The 14,254-nt window shown below is 36.7% G+C and overlaps 1 protein-coding gene across 10 annotated transcripts in view; it reads left to right on the top strand.

The window, feature by feature from the left end:
• The first annotated feature begins 412 nt into the window (after positions 1-412).
• The window catches only part of LOC128861481 (G-protein coupled receptor Mth2-like), a 76,399-nt gene continuing 62,557 nt past the window's right edge, over positions 413-14,254 (top strand). The window contains exons 1-2 of one of the 10 annotated variants that reach the window (XM_054099631.1): positions 417-913; positions 1,387-1,605. The gene's annotated coding sequence lies outside the window, so the exon portion shown is untranslated. Of the gene's footprint in view, positions 1,606-2,727; positions 2,790-14,254 lie in introns of those variants that run through there. The other 9 variants (XM_054099634.1, XM_054099635.1, XM_054099632.1 and 6 more) reach the window with 9 other exon arrangements.

A 14,254-nucleotide genomic window follows, 5' to 3' on the forward strand; every position in this document is an offset into this window, starting at 1 on the left:
TTGTTTAACGTATAAAATGAACTTAACCATAACCCCTCTTATATCTTTGAATACGATATGGTATCACTGCTATGTGGCTTGATATGCCATATGTATATGCGTGTGTATATGTGTAGATATTTGTATGGTGACAACTGTGGTCATCTTTATTATTTAACTGCTTCTTATCATTGAAAATTTCGGGTTTCTGATAGATTATCGTAGCAGCAAGCGGACCACCGTTTACCACTGAATTCTGCTTCGCCGCATTTACAGTACGCGAGGTGTGCGCACGAGTATGCAGGTAAGCTAATTCGCATGTGTTGCTTTCCACCATTGCCTAAAACTCACCACAATTGTGGCGATTTATTTACAATAACACAATTAACCCACCGACGGGCAAAAGCTAAGCGAGAAATTCAAAACAGTAAGCAAACGTAGAGCGTGGACGCTTACAGCAACGTATCGCTGCCCCACCACGACGGATCTATTGCTGGATATTTAGGGGGCATCATTAGCTAGTGACTTTCCTTAACGTTTCAGTTCAGTATAAAACGTAGATGTGCGCGGTTGTTGGGGTTGTTGGCGCGGCTGACAAAAAGGAGTGAAAATATAATCACAGTGAAGCGACGATTAATCTGCGCGAGGAACCGGTTGAATACGCGCGCGAGCAAAACTAATTATTTAATTACTAAAGATATTCAGTTCATTTTTTGGTTTTAAATACCGGCTTTTCTGAAGCCCTCGTGAAACTAGTGAAGACGTGCGAGAAAGAAGGAAGCGAGTTTAAAGTTGGTTCAAGAAAAAAAAAAAGAAAACAAAAACTGTCGAAGTGGGGAAATCCATTTGTAATGACAACAACTTGCTAAGTATTTTTTATGACTACTCAGGAGTGTGTTTATAAATATAAAAAAAATATATTTTGTACATATATGTAGGTACATATGTATGTATTCAAGTGAATTGTGCAATTTGTATGCGAAATCCAATTTAATTAACGATTGTGGGTTGACAAAATTCAATGTCTTTTACTTCTTACAAAACTGAAACCGTGGAGTCGGACAAATAAAAAGAAATTGATCCGTATCATAATCGTCGACATATGTACGAACATACGTAAATGCTTAAATACATACATACGTTCATGTGTATGTATGTGTGCGGTTGACACCTTTTAATTGTGGATTCCCACGCTCCATACCCTGCTTGGGCTTTTTGGTTTTGGTGTTTTTGTAATACAAACTTATGTGCTTATGTGCCTACATACATACATATACATATGTATGTGTACATAAAACACCTATGTAAATAATATTATTGTATATAAATACCTGGATGACACACTCGATTTGATTGTTTTGCTCTTGTTGTTGTTCTTGTGCTTTCGGTTGTTAATGCACTTGACAGCCAGTTTGAAGCTGAAATAAGTAAAATTAAAGTGTCACAATAAGAAACGGCCAAAAAGAGAACTAAAGGAAGAGATAAAGAAAATACCCATACTTAAGATAACAATCAAGTGGTTAAAAAGCGAAAGAATGAGAAGTGGAGAAGTTTAAATAAAACAAAAAATAATTAAGCTTCAAGAAGTTTGACCGGAACACATAGCCCAACTGAGGGTTAGCACAGGTAAGTGCGAAGGTTCAGAAATATTATATGTTTTAGCGAGGTTCTGATAAAGAAAAATATGTGTGTATGTATGTATTTACGTGAATGATCGGGTTTATTGTATCTTCCCTGATTACGGGAAAGGGTTCAAATGCTCGTTTTCTTCTATCTGATAACAATAACCTTTCGCAACGCCTTGAAGTTGCCATCAACCTATCAGTTGCAATTTAAAAGGTAATGAAACTACGCAAAAATATGAAAATAGACATTAAAGATCATTCAATAAATATTGTAAATAAAAAAGGTTAGTTTATAAATTTATTTATTTAATTTTTATATTAAAGACAATTTTATATTTTAATTTTTATAAACAAAGAAAGAAGTGTATTTTTCAATTTATTTATTGCATTTTGTTATTAAATATAATTTTTATATTTTATATATAATTTTTAATTAACAAATAAACAATCTTTGTTTATAAATTTATTTATTTTATTTATTAAATTTTAATAAAAAAATGCATTTATAAATTTTTTATATTTTTATATTAAATATAATTTTATATTTTATATTTTATTTTAAGTTTTTACTAAAAAAATAAAAAAAGTTTCATTTATAAATGTATTTATTTAACTTTTATATTAAACGTAATTTATATATATTTTTAAAATTTTTTAATAAACAATAAATTTATTTATTTATTAGAATTTATTTTAACTTTTTTTAGTAAATATTTTTTTTATATTTAATTTTTAATGTAATTTTTAGTAAGCAAACAAAAAAGCTTCGTTCATAAACTTATTTATTTAATTTTTATAATCAATATCATTTTTATTTCAATTTTTGTATTAATCAATAATTTTTGAATTGTAATAATGAAATATAAAAGCTGCATTTACAAATTTATTTATTTAATTTTTAATTTTTAATTATAATTTTTATTTTCTTAACTTCTTGGGTCCTTTTATGCCCCTTTGAAACTTTATGATTTATGTATGTATGTACATATACAATATATATTAATTTTTAGTCTCAATTTTAATTATTTCAGTGTTTTATTTATTATTCTTTTGCTTCTTTTCAATTGATTAAGACAAGTGCAGTTGTACGCAAATCGCACTAAATATTAATCTGTAAATTTATATCGGAAGTTCAGACGTTCTTTGTAGAGACTTTGTAAGCAAAACACCTAATAAGATGTAAAAGTGAGTATGTATTTCTATATTTCGAAAAAAAAGAAATGTGTTTGGGAAAAAACTGAGTTTTTCAACCAAATTTCCAAAGTAACTTCCTTCCAAACGAACATACATACATATGAGTACATATTTACGCCCTATAAAGGAAGTTCCCTAAATTGGCAACGATCTCAAACGGCTATGACTTGGGATTTTTGATAAACTCACTTCGGTTGGCTTTAGTGTAACCTTTTTCTATTTCTTTTCAGTTCATTTTTGAGAAATTTCTTACATAAAATACATACGTTCATACATAGGTACATACAATTTACAAAGGCAATTAAATTGAGCTTTTCCAACCAACTGCTAAGGTTAGAAATTTTAAAAATACTTTAAAATTTCTATGATTTAATTTGAATTTGAATTTTTCTAGCGAAAATATGTGTGCAAGTGTAAGGAATTAGAGGGAAGCTTGTTTTTATTTTTAATTTACTCGTAATTGCCCTTTCTGAGCTATCTATTCCAGCATCTATCGCACGCGCAGAGGGCTTGAACCGTTCAGCCAACGAACGTAACAGGAGATATGTGTGTATGTATGTGTGTATGCACTTCCAAGCCAGCCATAAAAATGTGCACCTGCATTTGAAAAATGAAATATTCAAAGCGCACAACCATATTTGCGCTCGGATTTTCTTTTGATAATAAAATTAGACTCGCATGCGTTTAATAAATTTAAGAAAGTGTTTTACAAATGTACTTAGCAGCGTCAAAGTACCGGTGTATGTTGGTATGTTATATGAAAAATAAGTATACAAAATTTCTCTACTTTAAAGACAAAAAGAACGTCGAGCTCACATCAGATTTTGCACAAGTAAAATTAAATATTAAATAAAATAACCCTTTTATTAAATAATAATTTTTTTATCAATTACTCAAAAAATCATGACTAATTAACCAAACAACTGATTGTTCAACTTGAGAGTGCAGTTGATTCGAATACAAAATCAAAATTATTAACGTATTAAAATTACGTGAAGATGTACGTACCTATATGTATGTATACTCGTAGATATGTACATATATGTATATTAGGATGGTACAAGAAAATTGTATTTATATATTTATAAAGAGTGTAATTATTTGGTATTTGGCCGAGCTCCTCCTCCAATTTGTGGTGTGCTCTTTGATGCATTTGCACAATTGGAAAAAACCTACAATTGTACGACGCCTCCGAAAGGGTCGGAGGTTTGGCATTGCCTGCCGAGGGAAGCCTTTGTCTTCAATTTGGTGTTTCATGCACGGATACTCGAACTAAGGCACTTCCCGCACCGAATAGCCGCCGGATTTTGTTGAATAATCCCTCAATTTATTCTATAGCCCAAAATTAGTCATCCACATTTTATTATAATATAATATTTATTTATTATCATTTATTATTATTTTTACTTAATATTCGCCTACGCCGCCTTAGAAAAATACCATTTAATTCCAATAGAAAAAAACCGCTTTTCTGTAAATTTGTTATAAAATCACATCGATCTGTGGATTTTATATCCTCTTTTAATTTCTCTTCTTAAATGTTTAAAAATTATACCCAAAAAATCCAGATACGAAACCAAAATTGCACGTAATTAGCTGTTACAGTATCGGCACCATAAACACCATTCACAATTTCAGCGGCCTGGTTTGCACTTTCGCCTTCATTAAAGAAAAACTGTAAAATGTATCGAATTTTCTCTTTGCTGACTTCCACTGTTAACACCCTGTAACTCACAACCGAGTGGAAGAAATAAAAAACAGCAAACGAAATGTCATCTTGTAGAAAACTTGTGAAATGTCACCTCGACAATGAATATAAACTTCAAATTATTTGATCGATACTATGAGATATCGACCACCACAGCTATCTACCGAGAAAATAATGGATTTCTTTTTCCCCAAAATAATTAAATTACAAAAATTAATTATGTGACTCATTTTTTTGGCCTTAGAACAAATTTAGAGGGTCAATAAAATAAAAAAACCGCTTTTTGGGCCATCCTAGTATACGTATGTATATGTTGGTATATCTACTTCTAGGCGTATGTATGTATTTAAAAAAATGTTTGTTTACACTTTTAAAGTTTTTGTTTTATTATTCTGTCATAGCACTCGAATTCGCAACTATTTAAGTTGTTGCTGTTGATAATGCATTGAATATTAAAATTACTACAGACGCTGGCGAACGTGCTTCCAATCTAGATTTTTCCTCTTACGGCAGTAGGGAACTCTGGCGTTTGCGTTTTTAGGTATAGTAAGAGTACACACACAGACATGGTTGATGGATTTTCGTGTTAATTTTTTTTAATATAGTCACGCAAATGCGGGCTCTACTATTTCTCGTTATAAGTTTTTATTCAAATTGATTAATGTTTTTCCCTAGAATCTGTGAGCCGAGAGAACTCAACCGGTGAGGTGTATTATTACAATGATTTCGTTTGCATATTGGTTTTTATATGTATGTAAGTGCATACATACAGTACGCGTCAAATAGATAACACTTCATGATTGTGGCCAGTTGCTTTTTTCCTTTTTTTTCTGTGAATGTTCATTTCAAGACTTAGTCAAGTTCCTCCTCCAATTTGTTAATGTGGTTTCACAAATGGAACGACCTACAGTTTTAAGCCGCCTCCAAAGGCCAGGTTGGTTTTATGAGACTTTCGACCAAACAATCAACAGCGGATGTAAGCGCATACACACATAGCTCATTACATAAAAAAATCCATACAAATTCATATTTTAAATTTTATACAAAAATTAGAAAAACTCCACAAACTTTTCATCACCATTTCACGCTTTTTAGAATTAGAATAAATTAAATTAAAATAAATAAAATTTCTAGAAAAAATTTCGCATGCAGTTTCATATCTTTTAAGTTTTGCTATAATAAAATGCAAGTTTGAAGTTGTTAAAAAATCTCGTTTTTCCCTTGCAGTGCTGCGCATTTTCGCCATAAGAAATGCATAAAAAAGTAAATATCTCAAACTTTCTAAATTCATTGTATGAAGAAGAAAAAATTATAATTTCCTTTCTCCCTTTCCTTTCTGTATATACAAAAAATTGGTTGGTAATAGTTACAGATTTTCGAGAAATGCTAGCCGCTTTCGATTCGCCAGCTCTCTGCTTGCTAGCGAATTCAGTTGTTTACTAAGCCAAGGATGGAAATGAAAATTTATATGAAAACAACAACAGTTCAGCGATGTTCAAGCGACTTTGCTTTTAGCTGATTATCTCACAGGCGACATGTTTAGGCCAGTGCCTTCAAGTATAAGTAGGAACTTTTTTTACTATATTTTTAGGCGGAATGCTTTGGAAAGCAATTGAAAATTACATAAAAGTTTGCCGAAACGAAAAGAATGCGGTGCTGCCGTATCATATGCCATGTTGGATTCAAGAGAATTTTTTTGTTGTATGCACGCTCGCTGGGTTGTTGGTGAATGGAAAGCAGCTGTTAAGAAATGCATTCGTGGGTTTTAAATATTCACAAGCAAAAAAATACATTGCAATTTTCAAAAGCCTATAAAATTGAAATGCCTCAACTTTCGACAAATTTTGACACTGCGTCCACCGGTTTTCAAAAAATTACTTCTAGAAGAAATTAATACAATTTGAATTCACAGGTGCCTTAAAATCTCTTTCTCTCTCTAAAAAAAATTGTTAAAATTTCTGATTTCTTTGTTAATAAAGGGTGGTTAAGTTTCAAGGACCGGTGTTGATTTTGAATAAAATACAATTCTTTTAGGAAATTATTGTCATTTCTTCTTATTATGATAATACTGATATGGCTCAATTACGTATGGAACAAAATATTGGCCAAATGGCCGCCGCGGCCTCGGCGGCACACTTCCATCCGATGGTCCACATTTTCGATGACGCTGAGGCATAATTGAGGTTCTATGCCGTTAATGAGCCGAATTATCTCATCCTTTAGCTCTTGAATTGTTGCTGGCTTTTCGACGTACACCTTTTCTTTCAAATAACCCCAAAGAAAGAAGTCCAACGGTGTCGTTGACGTTTAGGTGTGGTTCACATTCAACATCGGTCCTTGAAATTTAACCACCCTTTACATACAGGGTATTTTAGAATTACTATTTGTCCAAAATGACCCGGGGTATAATTGAACGGAAATTAACGGAAAATTTTCTATATTTTATTTAAACTTGAGTTGTATAATTTTTTACACAATTTGCTTATTAAAAAAAAATTTGATGCTCATTAACATTTTGCCCAGTTTTGTCTATTTTTCTGTTTTTGTTTTTTAACATTCCTAATTTTGTTATACAAATATAGCATTTTTATCACCTCATAAAAAAAAAATTATAAAAACAATTTTAATATTTTCCACAATTCGAAAAATTTCACAAACTTTGTATCACAATTTCATGGTTTTTAATTAGAATCTCTGGCAAATTTATTGGTATGTAGCTTAACAAATTTTAGTTTAATAAAGTGCAAGCTTGAACTTACTAAAAACCTAGTTGAATTTTTGTAATTTTTTCTAAATGCCCCGCTTTTGTTATATAGAGAAAATGCGCAACATCGGCCGTTGAGAAGTTGTGTGTTTTATTCATACCTTGCGGAGCGACAACTCTTTTTTGATCATGTCATTGTGTTCGAGATGCATTGTCTTCAAAGGTGGCTTTGTATTTCTTTCACATCCAAGGCGGCTGAATAGCAGGACATTTTTACTATTATATTATCGATCATGATATCGGCATGGCCAAACCCATAGAGTCGTATTTTTGGCCTTTCAAAATGTGCATATCAATATAAAGCTCTTCACTCCTTGTTCTTATTTACCCGTCGCCCACGTGTGCAGAGCCATAGTCCTTATGCAGAATTGTTCTCTTGAATGCCTTCTTATCTATGCCTGGCATTGGACGCGTCATATAAGTAAAGGGGCGGGTGTAAAGAAAGGCTGTTGGAGTGAGATTTTTGTTTCATGTGTGAGTGTTTTTTTTCCATAAATACTTATTGACTAAAGAATAGTAAAATTTCGAAGTTAATTCAACAGTTTTTGCTCGAGTTATATATTTTCATATGGCATTAATTTCAAAGGCGATTTTTCAGTGGTGAAAATTATTCAACTGATAAATTTCCTTTCCTTCCTTTTCCAATAATTAGTAGTAGAAACTATTGCTACTAATTACTATGGCCATAAGGTAAGGGGAATTTTTAAATTTAAACTGAAATTCAAACTACAACTCGGGCATTGTTGTTTTTAGGTTTTCCCGCAAAACATTATACCGGAGCAACCTCTTGAGTTAAGGAGATAGCCAGAAGAGTCAGATGTGTAGGTCAGGCAAATACGGGAATTGGGGAAAGAGAACTTCTTTGCTGAGCTTTTACCGAAATACTCTTCACTTTTTGCAAGCATAAATCATCTCCCGAAACGGGACAGTTTGTCAGTTAGTTTGACATGATGCAAGTGAAGTGTTAACAGGGTGGAAAATGGCCCACGTATTGAAAAAAGGAGTTATAGCGGCGGGTAGAGGTAGTCACCTACATTGTAAAAGCGAAAACTCTACCCTTAGAAGGTTATAATTTTTAAGTTATTTGATTTCAAATCAGTTCAAGCGCCTTCCTACCCCAAATGCTTCAAAATGTAGCTTTTCTATAATAGCAAGTTTTTTAACATAACACATTTTTTGCCACTTGACACATTGATGCATTACTTTGAAAAATTTTGCCCTTAATGGGATTATAAAGTAAAATAAATATGCACAAAGTCACTAAATTAAATTATTTTCTGTTCAACTTCCCCACTAAAATTTTTGTTGGTACACCTTCTATTTTTTCAATTAAAACGAAAACTTAGGCTTGCGGACTAGTGTGTGAATTAGTTTCGATTTGAACACCAAAATTAAATTCTCATCGAAAGCAATATTTGTCTAAATCATAGTGTTCAGTTCGCGCTTCACGTGAAATGACTATCAAAATCCAACAAATTGCGCTGCCATGAAATATGCGGGAAATATCGTACGTATCTCACGGTAAAGTAGTACTCAGTTCACGCCGTGAAAACATCGCGCAACATGAGGCCAGCAACATTTTTTCACATTCATTTAAAATGCACCTGCCATTTAAAATTGAGCGAAAAGCTTGTTTGCGAGTGAAGTGCCTGTGTTCGAATACTGCGAAGACATGGTATTTATAAGCAAAACCTCTTTGCAAAGGGTGTAAGTTTTTGTGTGCCAATATGTGTTAATTTATGTAAAAACACTTGTTACCAAAATTTCCCAACTGCTTTTGGGGCGATGCTCATAAATTTGTCGCTTCTTCTCATCTGACAATCAATGTTGCGAGCAATATTTCATGACAAGCCAAATTCATGTTGCTGGCGAAATTTCACGGCTGTGAAGTTAACACTACCCTCAACACCGTTGTTGCATTCTTTATTGTTGTTGCGTTTCTATTAAGTAAACAGAATTCCTTTAAATGAGACCTCTTCTGTTTAATTGCACCCAAATAGAGTGTCAAAAGCTAAATTTCCAGCATGTTCGCTTATGTGTTTATCTGCGGTGTATCGTTGATTTTGCCATGAATCTTTCAATAACCAATTAGCCTGTATATACACACATACATCCATTTATTTGTATTCACATATGCACATACATATCACACATTTCAAGGTGAAAGCACAAATAAGCAGCAATAATAGTTGGCGCTTTTTTTGGGAAACTAATTTAGCTGTGGTTTCTTACAATTGCGTTGGATATGCATAGCAGTGTGTGAACGGGTGTGAATTTGTGTATACCCCTAACACTTAAATATGAAAAGGTTGTGGTTTTGCAAGTCACTTGCCAATTGAAAAACATTTTAACTAGTTTTTGGTTTCTATATCCATATATACCACCTTGTTCAGAAAGTTCCCGGAAGATATTCAGAAAATTCAAAATTTAGGTTTATTCCTTTATTCCATCCCTAAAGTACTGCAACACACTTATGCCAGTCTTTGATCCAGCTCTCGTAACAATTCTGAAACTCTATTTTCGGTATTGCCATCAGAGCCGTCTTCGATTTCTCCATTTCTTTCTTTCGGCTGTTGAATCGCATTCCTCGTAGAGTCCATCAAACAGAAAAGAACCGCAGGAATCCATATCAGGTAAATTGTATGGCTGTTGAATGGTATTCAACTCATTCTTGGTCAGAAATTAACGGATTATGATGGCACTGTGCGACAGTGCGTTATCAAGGCGCAACGTCCACGAGTTGATTTTACGCAAATCAGTGTTTTTCGGCCTGGTGTTGTCAAAAAAAAAAAAAACAAGCTATTCAACCGAATCGTCTGCAATTTGAATATGTTGTTCACAACATCAATGGCTATCACCCGTACTAGTTCAATTATTTCGTGTTTTTTTTTATTAAAAAACTGAAAAAAAAACAGTTTTTATATTGTCAAATTGAAAACCGCGCCATTTTGGCAAATTTTTTTATTATTCTACTACGGGACATAGTTCCAGTCCTACTGGTTAATAATTTGTCTGGTTTTTGTGTTTCAGATGAATAGAAGAGCCAAAATGGACAACCGTCCAGCTGCAATTTTTCGGAGGGTCAACTTCTGCGCCATTTTTAAAATTATTAAAATTAAAAAAAAAAATTTAATTTTTGTATGTAAAAAAATTTTAATATCGTTTTTCTTGTTTCGTTATTGTAAAAAAAAATCTTTAAAATACCCTAAATTTTCGAGCTCTAGACCACCGAGGATCCCTCTTGGCAAGAGTTACAATTAAATTATCAATGGTGCAAGTCGTTTTCGTTTGAAGTTTTGGGGCTTAAGGGCATTTACAATAAAATTTTGGACCATCCAAGTGACTTAACATCAAATTTGAACGTCGTTTTTTTTTGTTTTCGAAGATTGACAACAAGACTCCGCTCCTCAACTGTGAATGCTGCGCACGACCTATCTTTGAAAAAACCCCATATTAATTATTCGTTACGAAATAAACTATCTAATTCGCTACTTACTTTGCGTTCAATAATTTTCGCTTAATTCGTTAAAATGCAAGAGTTAACTTAGTTAACTTTATGAAAATAACCGAGTCCGTGTAACCAATAACGCAACTTAATATAACGGGTCATTTAATTTCACAACGAAAAAGGCGAAATTTCAATAGCTTTTAATTTTTCAGAGCGGTACAAGGAAATCGATAGATAAAGGCATCTTCTTCTTCTTAATTGGCGCTGTAACCGCTTACGCGATTTTGGCCGAGTTTAGCAAAGCGCGCCAGTCGTTTCTTTCTCGTGCTAACCGGCGCCAGTTGGACACACCAAGTGAAGCCAAGTCCTTCTCCACCTGATCTTTCCAACGCAGAGGAGGCCGCCCCCTTCCTCTGCTACCACCAGCTGGTACCGCATCGAATACTTTCAAAGCCGGAGCGTTTGTATCCATTCGGACGACATGACCCAGCCAACGTAGCCGCTGGATCTTTATTTGCTGCGCTATGTCTATGTCGTCGTAAAGCTCATACAGCTCATCGTTCCATCGTCTGCGATATTCGCCATTGCCAACGAGCAAAGGTCCAAAAATCTTACGCAGAATCTTTCTCTCGAACACTCCAAGCGTCGCTTCATCGGATGTTGTCATCGTCCAAGCTTCTGCGCCATACGTTAGGACGGGCATGATGAGAGTCTTGTAGAGTGTTAGTTTTGTTCGTCGAGAGAGGACTTTACTGCTCAGTTGCCTACTTAGTCCAAAGTAGCACTTGTTGGCAAGAGAGATTCTACGTTGGATTTCAAGGCTGACATTGTTATTGGTGTTAATGCTGGTTCCTAAATAGACGAAGTCTTTTACAACCTCGAAATTATAACTGTCTACAGTGACGTGGCTGCCGATACGCGAGTGCGCCGACTGTTTGTTTGAAGACAGGAGGTACTTCGTTTTGTCCTCGTTCACCACCAAACCCATTCGCTTTGCCTCTTTGTCCAGTTTGGAGAAGGCAGAACTAACAGCGCGGCTGTTAAGGCCGATGATGTCAATATCATCGGCATACGCCAGCAATTGTACGCTCTTATAAAAAATTGTGCCTGAGCGATTAAGTTCTGCGGCTCGTACGATGCTCTCCAACATCAGGTTAAAGAAGTCACACGACAGCGAGTCACCCTGTCTGAAACCTCGTTTGGTATCAAACGGCTCGGAGAGGTCCTTCCCAATTCTGATGGCGCTGCTGGTGTTGAGCAACGTCATCTTACATAGCCGTATTAGTTTAGCGGGGATACCAAATTCAGACATCGCGGCATACAGGTAACTCCTTTCCGTACTGTCGAATGCAGCTTTGAAGTCGACGAAAAGATGGTGTGTGTCGATTCTCCTTTCATGGGTCTTTTCCAAGATTTGGCGTATTGAGAATATTTGGTCGATGGTAGACCTTCCAGGTCTGAAGCCACACTGATAAGGCCCAATCAGTTGGTTGACGGCTTCAGCCTTTCACACAATACGCTCGCTAGAACCTTTAAGGCGATATTTAGAAGACTAATCCCGCGGTAATTGGCACAAATTGCAGGATCGCCCTTCTTATGGATAGGGCAGAGCACACTTAAATTCCAATCGGCAGGCATGTTTTCATCCGACCATATTTTGCATAGAAGCTGATGCATGCACCTTACCAGCTCCTCGCCGCCATGTTTGAATAGCTCACCCGGCAGTCCGTCGGCGCCCGTGGCTTTGTTGTTCTTTAGCCGCGTTATCGCTATTCTCACCTCGTCATGATCGGGCAGCGGAACGACAATTCCGTCGTCAACGATTGGGGTATCGGGATCTTCACTTTCTCGGTGACATGCGCAGCTGTCACTGTTTAATAAGTTCGAGAAGTGTTCCCTCCATAATTTAAGATTGCTCTGTACGTCAGTCACCAGTTCGCCGTCTTTGTTCTTACAGGAAAACGCCCCGGTCTTAAAACCTTCTGTAAGCCGCCGAACTTTCTGGTAGAATTTTCGGGCGTTGTTCCTATTGGCCAGCATCTCAAGCTCTTCGCACTCACGTATTTCGGCCTCTCGTTTCTTCTTTCAGATAATACGTCTCTCTTCCTTTTTCAGCTCTCTGTAGCGATCCCACATGGCTCGCGTTGCGCCCGATCGCAGCGTGGCTCTATAGGCGGCATCCTTTCTTTCTGCGGCAGCATGACATTCCTCGTCGTACCAATTGTTTTTTCGGGCTCGCCGGAATCCGATTTCTTCTTCGGCGGCGGTACGTAGAGAACGAGAAATGTTGCTCCATTGTTCGTGGATGCCGGTTTGTTGGGCAGTACTCTCTGAGAGCAGGAGTGAGAGTCGAGTGGCGAATCTTCTGGCTGTCTGTTGTGATTGCAGCTTTTGGATGTCGAACATTCTTTGCGTAGGTAGATGCACGTTTTTTGCTGCACAGAGGCGTGTGCGCAGTTTGGCTGCAACAAGGTAGTGATCCGAGTCGATGTTGGGTCCTCGGATCGTACGTACATCTAATACACTAGAAGCGTGTCTTCCATCTATCACAACATGATCGATCTGGTTTCGTGTTTTTCGATCAGGAGACAGCCAGGTGGCTTGGTGAATCTTCTTATGCTGGAATCTGGTGCTGCAGACTACCATGTTTCGGGCCCCGGCGAAGTCGATCAGCCTCTGTCCGTTACCGGATGTTTCGTTGTGCAGGCTGAATTTTCCGACTGTGGGACCAAAAATTCCCTCCTTGCCCACCCTGGCGTTGAGGTCGCCAAGCACGATTTTTATGTCGTGGCGGGGGCAGCGCTCATAGGAGCGTTCCAGGCGCTCATAGAAAGAATCTTTGGTAGCATCGTCCTTCTCTTCCGTCGGGGCGTGGGCGCAAATTAGCGATATGTTAAAAAAACGGGCTTTGATGCGGATTGTTGCGAGACGCTCGTCCACCGGAGTGAACGACAGTACTTGGCGACGAAGTCTCTCTCCCACAACAAATCCGACACCGAATTTGCGCTCCTTTACATGGCAGCTGTAGTAGACGTCGCAAGGTCCTATGGTTTTCTTACCTTGCCCCGTCCATCGCATCTCTTGAATGGCAGTGATGTCAGCCTTTACTTTCACGAGGACATCAACCAGCCGGGCAGAGGCACCTTCCCCATTAAGGGACCGGACATTCCAGGTGCATGCCCTCAAATCATATTCCTTATTTCGTTTGCAGGGGTCGTCATCAGTATAGGGAGGTCTCATCCGAGGCTTTTTCAAACTTTTCATTGGGGGGGGATTTTTAAGTGATGGGTCCCAAACCCAACGCACAACCAGCTATCCTGGAATGTTTCGCCTTCTCACGTTAGCTCACTCCCGAGCGGGTGTTCGGAAGCTACCCAGAGGATACGTGGGCTAATCCCGGCCGTTGTGAGCTGCTTGAACCATATGCAGAAGAATCGTCCTGGCCATTCCCAAGTGAATGGCGATCAGTAACTTTCCCCACTTGCGTGGACTTCTACACATGGAACCATCCTCCGCATCGCATCTACTTTAATGTC

This window comes from Anastrepha ludens, chromosome 4 (genome assembly GCF_028408465.1).
Source record: "Anastrepha ludens isolate Willacy chromosome 4, idAnaLude1.1, whole genome shotgun sequence".
NCBI classification, from domain to species: domain Eukaryota; kingdom Metazoa; phylum Arthropoda; class Insecta; order Diptera; family Tephritidae; genus Anastrepha; species Anastrepha ludens.